At 38.7% G+C, this 18707-nt stretch overlaps 1 protein-coding gene and 1 long non-coding RNA gene across 4 annotated transcripts in view; one reads left to right on the top strand and one right to left on the bottom strand.

The window, feature by feature from the left end:
• Nucleotides 1–18707, top strand: part of PARD3B (par-3 family cell polarity regulator beta) — a 1015886-nt gene that overhangs the window by 769355 nt on the left and 227824 nt on the right. The gene's annotated exons all lie outside the window — the stretch shown is intronic.
• LOC123599354 lies at nucleotides 1860–10708 on the bottom strand. Its single transcript, XR_006713107.1, has 2 exons — nucleotides 3903–10708; nucleotides 1860–2466 (listed from the first exon to the last, which is right to left on the bottom strand). It is a non-coding gene; the product is annotated as an uncharacterized LOC123599354 (long non-coding RNA).

Below are 18707 nucleotides of genomic sequence, written 5' to 3' on the forward strand. Positions count from 1 at the left end.
ACTCAAGGTATAAGTATTAACATTTATTTGAGTAATAATCGTATGGCTGCTTTGCACCTCTGCTCCACTGTGATCTTTCTTTTCCGGCCTCGTGTTACACTGAATTCGGACGAACACATGTTCATCTATTTACTTACTCATTGATAAAACAAAAGTATCAAGTACCTGCTAAATGTTGGTCATGGTGTGGTGGGGAGGAGGAAGGAAGCACATATTTTACTACTCAATCATAATTAGTCCTGAGTTTCAAATGTATGTGTTTGGACTTCTTCAGTGATAGTGAAGCATTTGAAGACAAAATGTGTCTTACACACTTTGGATTGGGTATTGAGAACAGAATACGCTCCATAAAAAGTTCCTGGGTGGAATTCAGTTTGGGACAAAAGTAGAATTACTTTCGGACTTCCACACATTAAGAACTCAGGGACGCCTGCGTGGCTGAGTCAGTTAAGCATCCTGACTTCAGCTCAGATCATGATCTCACGACTCATGAGTTCAAGACTCGTGAGTTCGAGCCTCGTGTCGGGTTCTGTGCTGACAGCTCAGAGCCTGGAGTCTGCTTCAGATTCCATGCCTCCCTCTCTCTCTGTCTGTCAGTCTGTCTGTCTCTCTCTCTCAAAAATGAATAAACATAAAAAAAAAATTAAAAGAACTCAAAGGATAGGAGTCAGAGAAGGAAAAGGGCTGAGACGGGCACAGATGTGTGTTTCATAAAACAAGAAGAACTTGCCCGAGTGAAACCAGAGGGTTATTTTAGCTGAGCCCATAATGACAGAGAAAAAGAAAGAAAAATACCAGTAGAGGGTAGAAAATGTTAAGTATGTGAAGTGAAATATTCTGGAGTTCTGAAGAAAAGCTTTAGCTGTGGAAATGAAAAGAACATTTCAGAGTTTTCTGAAAAAATAAATTATAGGTTGTAATTATGCCGAGTGCTCCAAAGTCAAATAGAGAAGGGAGATGGCATTTTCTAGTAGTTGTTAGAATAAAGATTAAGGAAAAGAATCCATGGTGTAATGTTCCTCTTTTGTTGAAATGTTAGGAAGTTTTAAGAAAGGTTAAAGTAGAAGAAATAGAAATAAAACAAGAGGCCATAGATGCAGTGATGTCATTGATAAAAAAAAAAAAAAAAAAAAAAGCATACTGTAACTGGATCGTTGGCTTTGGAGGGGTCTTCCTGCCTGTCTAGCAATGTCCCTACACCTGGCTGAATGGCGGAATCACCTGATGAACTTTTGAAAGTAATTCCAACATCCCTCACCTCCTACAGTGAATCTTTTAGAAATAGAAAGGAGGTGAGTTTGGCACAAGCTGTTATTAGTGAGTCCTTTTTAGTCCCTAGTAATTACCCCGTTCTCATTCTTTTTCTCTTGAGTTTCTACAAGCCGTCTATTTAATGATTTATCCAGGAACTTGAAATTCACTCTTCCACTATTTTTTAAAATGCATCTCCTCCCCTCCCCGATTACTCGCCCCACCTTAAAACTCACGCTGTTTGTCTAGGCTTACTCTTCTGCCCTCCCCCGTGCCTTCCAGGCTTGCTCCAAGAGCACCACAAAAGTTCTATGGTCATATCTTCCAGTTCCTTCAGTGAACTTGGATAAGGTTCATTTGGGCCTGGAGATAGGAACCTAAAGAAAGCAGCTAGATGCTGCTCCCTTTTAGTCCTATCACCTCTCTCAGGCTTCAGTTCCTTCTTAATCTGTTGTTTTGTGGCCTGGTTTGAAGATCATTCCCTCTGATAGGGAAGGTGGGAGCAAACAGAATGCTAACAGTTTCTGTTCTCTTTTACTATCATCTGCTAATACTATAATATCTGCCCCCAGGGGGATGTGAATCATTCCTTGCATTCACTCTAAACATACGTTAACAATTCCTTTTATTGTCCTCTGCATTTTTCTCAAGCTTGAGCTCATTCTCAGATTTAACCCCTCCTGACACTGTTCTTAAGCCAATCCTCTTTGTATTGGTTTCTGATTGTGTGCTTTTCTCCTCTGTTGTATCATTCCTGTGTCATCAGCCACATGCCATTATTTACATCCCCACATCCTCCACTGCATTTTAACTCACCCATATTAACTTTACAGTTTTATCGTCAACGTTTCATTGTTGGGTACCTCACTTCTCCCTTAAGCCATCTTTTTGTCTTAGACTCTGGTCATGGGACCGTATCATTTTTTCCTCTGAACTTTCAGAACTTTGCGTCCCCAAATCTTGAGAAGTATAGTCTGTGGCACAGCTTGCTTTAAAATTGGAAAAATGTCTGGGTCATCCCTAGGCCTATGGAATCTGAAGCCCCCCGGGGTGGCTCTGGGAATCTGGAAATTAGTAAGCTTGAATGATGAGAAATGACTCTACTCAGCCGTTCTTTGTCTGACTCTTATGAACACCAACTAGCACTTTCTTTGAAGTTTTCCATCACTTCAACTTTGCTTTGTTGGTAATTCCTCTCATTAACCCCTCCAATTTCTGAAAGACAAAATTGTCAGCAAATTAATATTTCATCTGTTGCTCTGCTTTTAAGAGAATACAACTTTTGAAAATAACTTGAATTTTTCTGAATCCTACTATATCTTGCCTTCATGGTAATGACATGAAATATTATGGGGGCGCCTGGGTGGCTCAGTGGGTCGGCGACCGACTTTGGCTTGGGTTATGATCTCATGGTTTGTGAGTTTAAGCCCCGTATCAGGCTCTGTGCTGACAGCTCAGAGCCTGGAACCTGCTTCAGATTCTGCGTCTCCCTCTCTCTCTGCCCCTCCCCCACTTGTGCTCTGTCTCGCTCTGTCTCTCAAAAATAAATAAATGTTAAAAAAAATTTTTTTTTTAAATATTATGTATGTCCCCAGTCTGGTGAGGTTGTCCATAATGTATTTCCATTAGAATCCTACCATAAGAGTTCAATTTTGTTTCTTCTTCTTTTTGGACTGAGTGCAAAGAGTTGACTGAACAATGATCCTCAGTTCACAGCTCTCTCATTTATCCACCCATCCTTGTGTGAGTTTCTCTCCCCTCCTTTTATCTCCAATCCATACCTCTGTTCTCATCTCCTCTACATATACTTACTGCAAAGTGCTTAGTCTATATCCGTAAACAATTAAAGTGGTTTTACCTAGCTATTTTTAATTTACAGAAATGATATTTTGCTCTAAATGTCATTGTTTGATTTTTTCCACACAGCAGTTTTTAATGTCTGTTCTAAATAATTTTATATCAATCTAATTTATTCCTTTAATTATATTTTATGGTATGTACATTCTGTCTTTTACTTCTGTATCCCCTAACGATGGACATCTAGGTAGCCCCCTTTCCTACCCAAAGGTAGTAAAAAAAACATCCTCTCCCATAACCCCTATTGCACCTGAGGAAATTTCTCTGGCTCAGAATCATGACCCGTTGAATGAACTCTTTACTGCCAGGTAACATCCCCAGAATCATGGTGTTGATATATGTTTCCATCTCCTAAGGTCTTCACCTGTACTTGGTATTATCCACCTTTCTAATTTTTATCATTCTAATGCATATCAAGTTGCATTTTATTATGGTTTAGTATGGATTTCTCTTATTGCAAGCAAGTTTGGGCATCTTTTTATATGCTTACTAATTCTTAAGGCTTGTCATTCTATAATTTTATTTATCTCCTTTGACCATCTTTTTGGTTTGATTTCTCCTTTATTCTTTTGGGTTCTCCTTATCCTTATTAATTCACAGTCTTTTGAATTTGCCACTGGTATACATACCTCATAAAGCAAAAATCCTTAACTTTGAACTGGTCCAGTCCACCCTATCATTTTCAATGGAACTGGTTACAGTTTGGGCTTTTAGGCTCTTAAGAAATCTTTTTCTACTCCTAGGTCACAAAGATATTTTCCCTACATTTTCCTTTATTTGGTTGATGTGCTTACCTTTCATACTTTGGTCGTTAATCTAGTTACATTCTACTTTGTGGTTTATAGCGTAATCTAGGGATGTAGTAATCCAACTTGATTTTTTTTTTTTTTCTTAACGTAATAAAGACGTTTTCCCAGCACCAGCCACTAGAGAACATTATTCCTGTCCATGAGGATTGTGATGCCCTGAGACAACACGCAGCACACTGGTCAAGGGCATGGGCTCTGGGGCCTGAATGCAGCAGTCTGAATCCCGGCTCTGTCACACACCTGCTTTGTGACATGGGCAACTACTTAATAGGACTCCAAGTCACAATGAAGAAGAAATGAGATGTTCCTAGGCATACTGAAAGTACTTGGTTCTTGTTATTTATCAATATATAATTTTGTTGTATATATTCTTCTACATACATGAGTCTATTACAGTTCTATTATTATGTACTCAGTTTCATTGGTATCTTTTTTTTTTCTTATGCCAGTATATGGGATAACTGTGTCTTTCTAATATGTCTTATATACCTTCCTCATTCCTTTCTCCTCCTTTTTTTATTTTCTTTTTGCAATCCTAACCCAGGATCACCTCAGTTTTGCAGATTGAGAAAGTTGATTTTGTCCATGTTTCCTTAGGTGGATGTAACTTGGACAACTGTTCTAGGGAATGGAAAAAATCTTGGAGGAAATTACTGCATAAAACAGATTGCCAATGTAATTTATTAATCTACAGTGGGATAGAATATTGCCACGCCGACCTGGGTACTTGGTTTTCTTGATTACCTGCACATTCTTCTCTGCAGGAGAGTAGGTTGGCAAAGCATTTTAGAGTCAGGAGCTCATGGGACCAGAGAAGGTGGTAGATGGAAGATCTAATGTCATCACACCGTATAGTTAGAGACATACGCGTGCTATAAAATATAGTGCCCAGAGTGGAGATATACTTACCTGCCAAGTAAGGCAAAAACCTGACCACTTCTTCCTCTGGACAGCGTCGAGGACACACTGACAGATTCTTCTTTGTCCATTCCGCCCTCTGCTCCCACCCATGCATAGATTTCAGCAGAACACATTATTTCCCTCTTTGGGTTTATCAACACCATTGGCTGAGCCTCAGCCATCTTCCCACATTCCAGCCACACTCACCTTGATTAGATTTCTAGACCCTGGATTTCATCCTGCCCCTTAAGGTAACATCTCCAGATAACTAATCTCATCTAATGGGAGTAAATTTTACTAGTTTAACTAGGAGAACGAGTGCAGGAGATTACCCGTTGCCCTATTTTGCCTCCTACGTGTCACACATCACGGCCACATAGAATCAGGTTCGTTCTATCTGGCTGCTTTCCACACTCTCCTTTCAGGCCCTCTCTTACCCACTAAGCCCCCAAACACATTCTCTCCACTGTCCTTTAGTTGACTCCACCCTACTCATCTTCCTAGCTCTCCCCACACCTCAAGCCAGTCTTACTCTGTCTTAAATTAGTACCCAAGCTGGTGGCACTTTAGCATCTCAGCATTGGAGGGACAAAGAATTGTGATCTTTAGAGTACTAGGTTATTTTAGGTTCAAACAGCTAGACCTTTTCTGAATGCATTTAAACCCATTTGCTATGGATAACCATTATCTAACCTACGACCTTGGGCATGGTTGCCGCATCAAAATTTATTTACAGAGATTCTTGGACAGAAGAAGCTGGTGACAATGAAAAGCAGCCACTACTAATTCAGATATTTTATATCAATTGTTTTTCTGACTTGACACACAAAATTGAGTCACAGCCTTAAATATAGGTATTATTATACAATTAATGTCAGAACAAAATAATAGCCTGCTCTATTTTGATTTTCACATTGCCATTGTATTTATAGCTATTTATTTCCATTGTTCAATCATAACTTACTTTGACTTCGTGTTCAATAGGTTGTGCAACAAATTTACAGTTAAATAACATTATGTCTCGTCTCAATCAGTCATGCTGCTATAATTCAGGTAAACAGACAATAATGAAGTAGACACAGCCCAGAATGTGTATTCTATTCCTCAGAAAGCATCTTGAGAGGCTCAGGTCATAAAGGAAAATACCCCAGTCCCTTTTGTGATTTTTTTTTTCTATGCCATCTGTATTTGGGCGTTCATAATCTTGTAGGTAGTCCATTAGACATAACCAGGGTCTGTAATTTTAGTCACATCAGTAGCCTACATTTATATACTTTTAACTTGTCCAAGTAGTCGCCTTCATTAGCTCACACTAGCTAGTTTATGTGACATAAATTCAAGAATGGATTGTTATTGTATTTTGAAATTGGGAAAACAGACGTTAGAGGGAATAAGTGGCCTGCCTGCACTTTCCCGGCGTTGAAATTAGAAGCCAGCTTTTCTGACTTGTGCCCTTTTCCCCGGTGCCTCTACACTCTCTTCCTGATGGTGGCGCTCTTCTCTCAGAAAATGCCACAATTCCTGTGCACTGCTGGGCCATGCTCAAGCCAACATTAGAAAGGTCTAGAACCTTCCTTGTAAATGCATATGGGTGAAATAGGCTTCCTTCAAGGATTGAAACTGGGGAGGTGAGGAGTCTCTCTAACCCTTGCCAGAGTTCTGGTACTTGGGATTTCCACGGGGCCCTCTCCTTGCAGCCCAGGACACTGAAGGTGCTGTTAAAGGGCTGTGTTCACTGCTGAAGTGAATACAAGGAGCCTTTGGCAACAGCTTACAGTATACCTTTGTACGCCCTATGATTACCTGAAGCTCAGCTGGGACCTCAGGATTTAACAGATGTCAGGGCATCACAAAACTTCCAGAACAGAGAACTGTTTCCAGAAGGGCCACCGCAGTGGGATGCCTTGACAGGAATCCCAGGCAGTACCAGGGTGAGCATTGGAGAGGAGAGTGCTGCCCAACTAATTTCATGGTTTTTCCAAGACTGGTCCTTTTCTGTACCAGGACCTGCCAAAGTAAAAAGAGTAAGATAAGGATCAAGTTAAACGAGGTAGGACACATAAAGCATTTAGTATAGTACCTAGCACAGTAAATCCTCAATTTCTCTTTGCAAGTAAGAAAGCAGAGAAGCACAGTTGCACAGAAATGAGAATTCAGCCTTGGGAAAAAACACACATGGAAGAGCAAGAAACAAAATGTACCTCTTTTCTGGAGCCCCTTCTCCTCCCATCTCCCAGCCCATGTCGTGAACATCATGTAGCCTCCCTGTCTGCAAGTTGAATGCATCTGTCAGTTCTAATATGGAGCTGAAATATGGAATTCTTAGAAATCTTCAAGTAAATCACCCATGGCAGGATAACAGAACAAGGGAGAAAGTTTTCCATTTGTCCATTGACTTTATTTCAGGAGTTAAGAACGTCAAGGCTAAACAAACTAAAGGCTAAAGGCTAAATAAACTAAACTTCAGACCAAACTTCGAGATTTTAAAGTCCCATAGGTTGGTGATTTCCTGTATGAATTTCCTAGAGAACCATTCATTTTCAGGGCCTCCTCCTTTTATATCTCTTTTTTATTAGTCATGACGCAAATGAGAGACCTGGCATTCCCCAGTGTACTGTTTTCTCTGTCCCCTATTATTCAAGCCTAGAAATTACATCTGAGTCCTCCTTGTTACAGGTGACAAACAGCATTTGTTTTACATTTTGATGCAGTCAGGTTCTCAGGTTCCAGCCTGTCAAACAAGCTCGGAACGGCTGGTAATCTCCCAGACTTTAATCCTCTCCATCTTTTATTTGTGTGAAGGAAGTGCAGGGCATTAACCCTCTCAAAATTGCAAAGACTCATTCTGTTTGCAACTCTTGAATATCGTATTACTAAGGCAGAGTGTGATTTTTATTGTCAACTGGAGTATGCTTAAATGAAGCATACAGATGCCTCAAGAGGGGCCACGAATTCCCTCAACACTTAACCTGGGCTCTGGTAACGAGGACACTTGCTGGCTAGGTAGGAATGTCAAGTGGCCGTGGCTACACTGATGGAGGCATACAATTAGTTTAATTATAGTACCTACTCCTATGTAATCATTTCTCAAGAAGCATGGACGGTTGCTCACTCTACTGGTAGTTTTTAAGTCTTCTGCACCGCAAGACTTCTCTTAGGAAGTTGGCTATGGCCTAGCAGGTGTGACATTCTTTGCTGCCACATAGCATCAAACCAGTTTGCAGATTCAGTCCCCACTTGCCTTCCCTTCTCCCTGCCCTCCAAGTATCACACCAGGGCCATATTTGCCCAAAGAACTTTTTGTTGTTGTTGTTGTTGTTTTTAATCTACAGGAGAGGAAAAAAATTAATATCTTTTAGGGAAAAAAAAAAACCTTATCTTAATGATAGGTTGCTTTTATTAAATGTACCTTCTTCAGGGACCTTAATCTTTGCACCCAAGTATGTTAGAGACAACCAGCATTTATCTTTATAGAAGGATAGGCATTCCAAGCACAGTGTATTGCTACTCATGTCATTTATTATTTTCCTTTTGTTGTTCACACTGATGCAGTTAAGATAGTCTTTGGATGAATAAATTAATAAGCTCTGTTGAAGAAAAATGACTTTGGCTATATTACCACACATATGAATCACAGGGTGCAAATTCAGTAGTGTTTGAAATAGGATTTTTCTAGTCTATTTGGGAAAGGGTAGAAGGAAAATGAGCAAAGTGGTTAACTCTTGTGGACTGTACTCAGTGGAAGGAAGTCAGTGACAAAATCAGCAAAGCAAGCAAAACAAGAGATTATTTATTCATCAATCTTTATCTACCCATCCATCCATCCATCCATCCATCCACTTTTACTTGGCTGGAACTCTATAGAATTCCTTTAAACTGCTCTTTTGCTTACCTCATTATATTCAACTTAGGAAACATTAAAATTAGTTGTACATTCCATAAACATTAATACACTGATGGAAAGGAAAGATAGCCCATAAGTTTTTGGTTGAAGGAGTTAGAATTTTAAATTATTCCTGAATAATCCCCCACAGACCGATGATCAAGTATAGACTCAACTCTTAATTTTGCTGTGCAATGCTTAAATGGGCACAGGTGAAGAATTGCCTACTTACATATGATGGCAAGCTAAGGTTTAGTTCCATCAGTACTTAACCGTAGCAGCTTATATTTGTGAAGAGTCTTTTTCTGAAGAGTTTAAAATATTCTGTAATTCACTACATTTTATGCGCGGGGACCCAGAGGAATAGAAATGTCACATCATGACTGAGGGACATAGCTAATGCCAGAACACAGCTCTCTTAACTTCCAGGTTATTACTTTATCTTATCTTGCTACCTGTCAGCATACTGATGACACTTAAATCTGTCTCCTCTCAATGCTAAATTCACAGATTTTTTTTTTTTTTTAACTGTGACTGAATCTCAGTGGACAGAGGCAACCAAGGTATCTGGCATTTCATCACTAACCTTGTAGATTCTACATCCTTTGAAATTTTGTCTCTGCACCTGGGAGCATCCGAGGTGGCCCCAAGGCCATGTGCTTTCCCACTAAAAACTGCTTGATGCTGTATTACCAAAGGTGTCAGCAGCCATAACTGGGTCTAGCTTTTAGTTGCCACGGATTCCCTAAGGGTGCAGAAGCCAAACCATCCTACTTAGGTCTGGGAGGCTATAAAGACAAAATCTGTAGTTCCATGTAACCAACCCTCTTCTCTACTATGAATATCCCCCAATATCTTTGTCTACCAGCAAGTGTGAACTCTCCCAGAAAGTTCCTTCTTGCTGAAAGCAGTGGCTCCTAGAAAGATGACCTGTTTCTACAACCTTTACTGATATCTACATCCAGTGTCTTGTATCTATCTTCATGAATGATTGGAGGTATGTAAAACTCAGAAAATTTAGAGACATTTAAAAAGAGTGCTGTGAATATGATTAAAGGGCTTGTAAATTAATCACTTAGGACCTACAATCCTAAAACTTGAAGGCACCAAGTTTATATAGTCGAGGGAAGAGAAAATAAAGAAGAAATATAATAATCCTCTACCAGTGGTGTTTATGTGATGAGTTACTCTGTAAAGAGTGCTGGTCAGATGGTCCCCATCCTCCTCTAGGTGAGGGAAAGGCAGAGGAAGGGGATAGGTTTAAACTAAAGCATGGGGGATTTAAGTTAGATAAAAGAAAGAATTTCCTGACAATACAGTTCTTAAACTCTGACATGGGTTATCAAGAAAGGTTATGGAATCTTCTTATCTAGAGAACCTTAAAAACAACATCGATTCCCATCTGTCTGGGATAGTTTGGAACAGACAGCCCTAAAAACCTCTCAATGGATTAGATTATCTTTTAAGGTTCTTTCTAGCCCTATGATAAACAAGGATAACTGAGAGTATTAGTAAATGGCCAATCAGTAAACATTGCATGGCAAAACTATCTTGACCCTACAGATAACCAACATCACAATTACCGGTTTCAATGGGCTTATACTAAGACCTGCCTAAAAGTTTAAGGAAATCCAGCCATTTCTAGCAGTTTGTTGTTCTGCTATTTATTTTTATGGGGTGATTCTTATGTGTAGAGTGTTTGAGTTTATATAGCTAAATCAGCTGTTCCTTCCCCCCCTTTTTTAATTCCTTTTATTGTTTTACTGCTCAAATTTTCACAATGAAATTATTTCAGTTTTATAAAATGATTTATAAATAAATAAGTATGGTCACTGTTGTGTTTATTTATAAGAGCAAAATTGTAACTTAAATATCCAAAATGAGGAGGTTTACCACAGTAATTGTGGTATCCATAGGATGAAACATAGTGGAGCCATTAAAATTTTAAACTTTCAAGAACATTTCATTACCTGGGGAAACGCTTTATATGGGAAAAAATACTGCACAAAATTATATCCATGGCATGATTCCAAATGTCTTCATACAGGGAAATACAAATCTGGGAATAAAATATACCAGTATTGGTGGGATTTTGGTGATAAAGTAACAAGAGCTTTTGTATTTTCCCTTGAAATTTTTTTTAGTCTTTTTAGATTTTCTGTAGCATATATGAACATCTCTTATCAGATTAAAAAGTTGTAATATAAAACAAATTCAAATCTAATCTCATAGATACAGAGAACAAATTGGTAGTTGTCGGGTGGAGGTAGTTGATGGATAGATGATATGGGTGAAGGGGGTACAAAGTTACAGTTATAAAATAAATAAGTCATAAGGAAGTAATGTACAGCATGGTAACTATAATTAATAATACTGATTTGCAATTTGAAAACTGCTGAGAGAGGGGCTCCTGGGTGGCTCACTAGGTTAAGCGTCTGACTTCAGCTCAGGTCATGAGCTCGCCATTTGTGAGTTTTGAGCCCTGCGTCAGGCTCTGTGCTGACAGCTCAGAGCCCGGAGCCTGCTTTGGATTCTGAGTCTCCTTCTCTCTCTCTGACCCTCAGCCGCTCATTCCCTTCCTCCCTCCCTCCCTCTCTCTCTCTCAAAAATAAATATTTTTTTAAAAAGTATTTGAAAGCTGCTAACAGAGTAGATCTTAAAAGTTCTCATCACAAGAAAAAAAAATGTTGTGACCATGTGGGGTGACAGGTGTTAACTAAACTTACTGTGATCATCTCACAATACATGCAAATATCGAATCATTATGTTGTACATCCAAAGCTAATGTTATATGTCAGTTTTACCTCAATAAAAAAAAACTTAAATCTAAAAATTAAACATCGTATACCTTAGATACAAAACTAACGTCCTCATTGTGGTCTTTTCATTATTGCTCAAATATTCTTTTTTTTATTAAAGTTTTTTTTAAGGTTTCTCTTTTTTTTTTTTTTTTTTTTTTTTTTTTTAGTATTTTCTACACCCAACATGGGGCTCAAACTCATGACCTTGAGATCAAGAGTCACATGCTCTTCAGATACCTAGGCACCTCTAATTCTAAAGCATTTATAGAACATTAGAGCCTTAGGTTTCTTACTGCCCTCAGAGTGGCACTATGTCTACTTTCTAATGCAAATTATCTACCTATTCTCAATTCAGGGTGCTTGGGGGATGGAAAAACAACAACAACAACAACAACAACAGAAAACCCGTAATGTTAAAGAGCTCTCATAACTCTTCTTTATCACTTGTCTTCCTCTGGACTCAGGGAATGAATCAGAAGTTAGCGTGCTTCATAGCCCATACTTCAGTTCCTTCTCCTGGCAAAACACTCTAAAATGTAAGTTCCTGTGTTGTTAAGTTTGATGGGACTCTGTTGCATATTTCAAGCATTGATACAGCTTTATCTACTCAAGTGCTTGCCCTCTCTTTTGCGGCTGCAAGAGAAACTCCGTGGTTTAAAGGCACTATTAGTGTGCAGTTATCTACTGAGAGGATTGTGTGCAATACGTTAGTATTAACATGCACAGCCTGTGATGACATTTATTATGGACAAATTGTGAGTTTGGATTTTTACTCACTATCTAGTTCTTACCGTTTCATACGCCTGCTATCCAGTCTCTGCTCACCATCATTACTGTTCCAATCCAGACATTTATTATCTCTCACTTGGGCTAGTGTTGTAGGCTCCTACCTGGTCTATCAACACCCCGCATCTTTCTGCTGTGCTCCATCTTCCAGCTGACAGCAAGAATAGTCTTTCTCACATTCCAGTAGGCATGTCACCATCCCTCCGTAGCTCACCTTCACATATGGGATGAAACGGAAATTCTTTAGACAGGCTATAAGCTTCTCCATGTTCTGATCCTATTTGTCTCAGCCCATCTTTAGTTTATTCCCTGGTTGTAAGTAACGTTTCTTCAGTCTGGAGCTGTCTCTTGACAATGGGGTTTGGAAGACGAGTGTGTTCTCTTTTTTAAGACCCACATCAAGTCCCCCTCTCCACCGGGTGAAGGCTTCTTCCACTTACAAAAGGCGACCTAAATGCTCCTACAGACAATCACGATGTAATTGTTTGTTTGCTAACTTTCTCACTCTGGGACACTGAGCCATTTAAGGGCTTAACCTTCACACCCTTAGCACCTTGGACAGAGACCGGGCTATACCAGCTGAGTATCTTTTTGTGGTTGAATTAACATGTTAACTAATAAAATGGCCTATAACGAAATAGAAATTAGACACTTTTAAAATAAATAACCAATAAATGAGCTTTAGTCATTTCCAACAAGTCATAGCATAGACTTAACTTTTCCTGGCTCGTGAGAACTCCTAGAGACTTTGTCCCCTGAGACCTCCCTGCTGGACTGCTCCCAAGAACATCTTTTCCTCAATACCCCAAGGATATGCCTTCACAGAGACATGGGGACCCTTGCAAACAAGGAAGGAGTCCGTAGGGAGAAAAAAGGCGGAAGAAACTAGTCATTTCCCCCTTGTTCACTAGTTGTCTTAATGATGTGGTGAAATTAGAGCAGCTCCCAGACTTTTCATGGGCTGCCCAACTTTTTAAAAATGGGGAGGTCATCATAGGGCAACCAAGTTTTAATTTCATCAAGTGAAAACATAAATTAAACTCCCCAACTACTATAACCTATTATTTCATCAAAAAAGAACATTTAAGTATTAACAAAATGGGAAAGATAGACTTGCAGAGTATGGGAGAGTTCTTCAAGCGTACGTAATGGCTTTCATGAAGTGACGTTGTACTTAATTTTCTCATTTTGTTGCTATTTGGGGAGAATTTATTCTGGACTGGCATGGAATAACATGCAAAATGTACTATTCTTCGATGCGGACGGGACGGCGGTGGTGGGGGGTGGGGGGAGCCTGCAAACAGCAAGATAGCCAAAGGAGGAGGACCAAGGAATTTCTCCGTGCTGCTCATGACTGACCTTATGGAACCACCAGTTGCCGGGAGGGAGACAAAACTCATCTTATCTTTTTTTCCGATGCTTCCACTGGTAAGAATTGCTCTTGGGTTGAGCAAGGGGAACCTACATCTTGAAAGCTGAATTCAAGCCATTACTTAAGAATTTCAAAAAGTATCACTGGATGACAGTAGCACTTTAACTTCCAGGAAAAGAGCACTTTAAGTGCTTTCTGTCATCTTGGTTACTTACTGAAATCTGTTGATGGTGTGGTGGGTGGTAAGGTAATGTTTGCATTGGCATGGCAACCGCCACCTTAAAAATAATTATGTTCATGTATGGTTTCTCGTGTGTTACTTTTACCTTGTGTGTGGTCCTAGGTCCATACTTCTTATGGTATTTCAACCACAGGCACCCCTAGAGGACCATCTGTGGGCTCTTGGTATTGCTAACGTGACCCCAGACGTGTGTGGTGTTGCCTACCTTTTCTGTTGGCACTTTATCCTACCAAGATCAATTGACGTTCTTAGTTACAGATCAGTGTTCTGGTGATTTTTATTCTCATAATTGAAACTTATCTCATAAAAGTGGGAGTCTATTCCACCAGTCTGTAAGATAAGTATTGTTTTGAGGGAGAAATGAATGTACAGTTTTAACGTCTCAAACATTCAGTTTCTAAAATATCAAAGTTATAAATAGTTCAGCCTTCAACCTGGCATTATAAATTTTAACATATCATTATAATCAAATATAAATAGCCCCCCACACAATGAAACTTGTTATATATGGGGCCTCCTTTCTCTGGTTGTTGAATTTATTAAATATGGTAGGTAGACAGATTCTTCTGAGTTTTGAGCTACAGTCTGGAGAATCCAAAGGCAACTTTTTATTGTGACATAGACTTCAGTGTCTTTGTTGATCAGTCATAGTGCTAGCATAAAATTAGAGAATTACATCAGAGGCTGGAAGTTGTCTGACTTGTGTATATTTTCATATACTCCAAGATTATCCTCTAGAGAAAATAACCTGTATTGAAAGCAGCAGTATTTGGAGTGTGGGTTTTTTTTGTTTTTTGTTTTTTGTTTTTTGTTTTTCCTTTGAAGGTATTAGAGACCATCTAATCAAAACCTTAAACCTGTAACGTGATCATTTAACTCTGGGGGAATAGTTTTAATAAGATATAATTCGCCGGCCGTATACTTTACCTAATAAGCATACAAGTTAGTGGTTTTTAGTATATTCAAATGATTGTGCAACCATTACCATGATCAACCTTAGAATATTGTATCAACTCAAAAAGAAACCTAGTACCTGTTAGCAGTCACTCTCCATACATCTATCCTCAACCTCCTCTCCAGCTCTAGACAACCACTAATATGTTTCCTGTCTCTATATATTTGCCTGTTCCAGACATTTTGTATAAATGGAATCATATACTCTGTGGTCTTTTGTGACTGGTTTCTTTGGCCTAGCATAATGTTTTCAAGGTTCATCCATGTTATGACATATGTCGATACTTCAATCCTTTTTGTGGCTGAATAATATCCCATTGTATGGGTAAACACATTTTGCTTATCCATTCATAAGTTGATGGGCATTTGTGTTTCCACTTTGGGAAATTCTGAATAGTGCTATTATGAATAGTCATGTACCAATTGTTATATGAATATATTTTCATTTTTTGGATATCTACCTAGGAGTGGAACTGCTAGGATATACAGTAAAACTCTATGTTTAACTTTTCGAAGTACTACAAGGCTGTTTTTTCAAAGTGACGGCACCTTTTTACATTCCTACCAGGAGTCTGTTCAGGTTCCAGTTTTTCCACATCCTTGCCAACACTTGTTATTATTACCTGTTTTATATTATCTCCATCCTAATAGGTTTGAAGTGGTATCTCCTTGTGGTTTTGATTTACATTTCCCTGATGACTAATGATCGTGAATATTTTTTTTCTTGCACTTATTGGAAATTTATGTATCTTCCTTGAAGAAGTGTCTATTCACATCCTATTCACTTAACTTTTAAGATCTGTTTTCAAATATAATAAAAGATAAGAAATTGGAAAATGGGGAATGTGGGGATGAAAAGGAAATAAGAAGATTCATAGAAAATGTCCTCACTTTTCTAATATTCTTACCTACTGAAGACTCTTAAAAGTTATCTCTCACCCCCACTGGATAAAATTTTAAAAACTTTTTAAAAAATATTACTTTCTCTGATTTAAAAAGTAAAATTTTGGGGTGCCTGGGTGGCTCAGTCGGTTGAGTGTCCAACTTTGGCTCAGGTCGTGATTTCATGGTCGACGAGTTCGAGCCCCGCATCGGGCTCTGTGCTGACAGCTTAGAGCGTGGAGCCTGCTTCAGATTCTGTGTCGCCTTCTCTCTCGGCCCCTCCCCCACTCATGCTCTGTCTCTCTCTGTCTCAAAAATAAATAAACATTAGAAAAAAATTTTTCCTTAAGTAAACTTAATATTAAAAATGTAGAGGCATGGCTTTTATTTGTTTTTATTTCTAAGTGAAATCTTTTTTCAGAAGGGCCCAGTCACTATGTGATATGCAGGGAAAGATGGTCAGTTTTAGATTCTAGGACATAGTCCAAGATGCTGATCCAGGATGTTTCCTTCTGATTTTTCAGGGAGAATCAGGAAATGAAAACAAAATCTGTCTCACATCATTTCAGATTAATCATAACACTGTCTTTCCTGATGGCTCTAATTATGGGTGTACTCAATAGTCACCTGTTAATCATGGAACAGAAGGATGGCCCCTAATGTGGGATATTTTATAGAAAGTATATGTCTATTAGAACTTTATGTCTATTAGAACATTTCTCCAGAGAAATGGATTATGATGAACTTCTTTTGCTGTGTTTCTACTAGTGCCTCCTATGTGCCTTCCACCAGAAGCAAGAGAGACACTACTAGAATTCAAATAGATTGACAAACAATGCCAAGTGGAAGAAAAGCAAATGGATGAATTAAACAATTAAAACTCCTACTGGAGTTTTATTACTAAGAAGTAACGGTATTTCCAAAAAAAGAATAAAGAGGAGATCTTAATTCCATGGCAACATTTCTCATCCTCAGTTATACTTGATGCTTTTAAGCTACAGGAAGAGTTAATATCTAGTCCCAGAGTACATTGATGATTAGTCTGGAATGATAACTGTGACCTTCTTTAAATTCAGTAACTATCCAGTAAAAATTGACCTTGATCAGTGTGAGAACTGGGTTGTCTTCCCTTTGCGCTGTCCATATAGAATCATGTCTTGAGATTATCATTTCTTAATGCTAAAAGATGGTGTGTTTAATCATTTCACATTCTTCTATTAAATTCATCATTGAGATCTATTTTCAGGGCATTGTTTTCTTATTCTGTTTTCTATAAACTTTCTCTTAATATTCACTGAGCATGTTCAGATGAGAGGACAGAATAACCATCAACAAGGATCTTCATGAGAGTCATTTTTTATTGTAATATTGTTTTATATAACCAAGTATATCCAGCATATTATCATGTTGACATCTGTTATAGGCTGAATCGTGTCCATTCAAAATTTGTTTTAAGTCCTAACTCCCAGTACCTCACAATGTGACTGTATTTGGGGACAGACTCTTTAAAGAGGTAAATTAGGTGAAATGGCCCGTTAGCAGGATTTTAATCTGGGATGATCAGGGTGCTTATAAGAAGCGGCGATTTGGAAACAGGCGCATGCAGAGGGAGGGCCATGTGGTGACACAGGGAGAAAGCAGCTACCTACAAGCCAGTGAGAGAGGCCTCAGAAGAAGCCTACCCTGCTGACACCTTGAGCTCAGACTTCCGGCTTCCAAAATTGTGAAAAGATGAATTTTTGTTGTGAAAGCCACTCAGTCTATGGCACTTGTTATGGCAGCACTAGCCCACTAAAACAATATATGGTTATTATAAAAATTACGAACGAGTAGTTTGAATTCTTTTTTTTCAAATCTTTGAAATTGGTGTATATTTTATGTATAGCACATCTCCGTTTGCACTGGTCACATTTAAAGCGCTCAGTGTCCATATGCAGCTAGTGGCCACTGCGCTGGACAGGGCAGGGACCAAAACATACAATATTATGAGCATCTGGATGATGGGGAAAAAGCGAGCTCAGAAAACCAGGAGGCTAAAATAGAGGTTTAGTGGCAAAAGATAAAGAACACAGTGTCTGGATTTTTACTTTTTTTTTTTTTTTTTTAATTTTTTTTTTCAACGTTTATTTATTTTTGGGACAGAGAGAGACAGAGCATGAACGGGGGAGGGGCAGAGAGAGAGGGAGACACAGAATCGGAAACAGGCTCCAGGCTCTGAGCCATCAGCCCAGAGCCCGACGCGGGGCTCGAACTCCCGGACCGCGAGATCGTGACCTGGCTGAAGTCGGACGCTTAACCGACTGCGCCACCCAGGCGCCCCTGGATTTTCACTTTTTTAATTTAAAACTAATACAGCCACATTACAGAAAATACGGGAAAAACAAAAAGAGAAAAGATAACCTCTTTCCCATAATCCCATAACTATAACACAACTACGTTAATTTTAATATTTTCCATCAGCCTTTTATTCTAAATATTTCACCTTGGCTTACACACAATTATGTTTTTTGCGTTTTGTTTTTTGTTTGTATGTAATGTATCCTAGCCAGTTTTCCATATTGTTACAGTCCTCACAGCCATCGTTTTCAGAAGCTATGTAATACTCGAACAAGTGGGGGCAACAGAATTAGTGTCCTTTACTATGGCAGTGGTTAATGTGTACCAAGAAAGAAAATAGATTAAAAGTATAAAAACAAAAAGAACCAAACCCAGAAAATTAAGAGAAAGTTTTTGGAGCAAAATTCCTTTTACTTCTTCAAAGGTTGAGCACATCACCATGAGCACAAAGCATAGTGAAGACTAAGGCTAGGTGATAAATAGGTTAATTGATAACCAACGTTTTAATTAATGTGATACACTGAATTCTAAGCAAAATTTTAGTGGCCCTTTATGGTAATTATGCATAAATAGTAAATGTTAACATAGTATAATATAATTAGGGATAGTGTCACATGACCAAACAGAAGTTTTA

The sequence above is a fragment of the Leopardus geoffroyi genome, chromosome C1 (assembly GCF_018350155.1).
Source record: "Leopardus geoffroyi isolate Oge1 chromosome C1, O.geoffroyi_Oge1_pat1.0, whole genome shotgun sequence".
NCBI classification, from domain to species: domain Eukaryota; kingdom Metazoa; phylum Chordata; class Mammalia; order Carnivora; family Felidae; genus Leopardus; species Leopardus geoffroyi.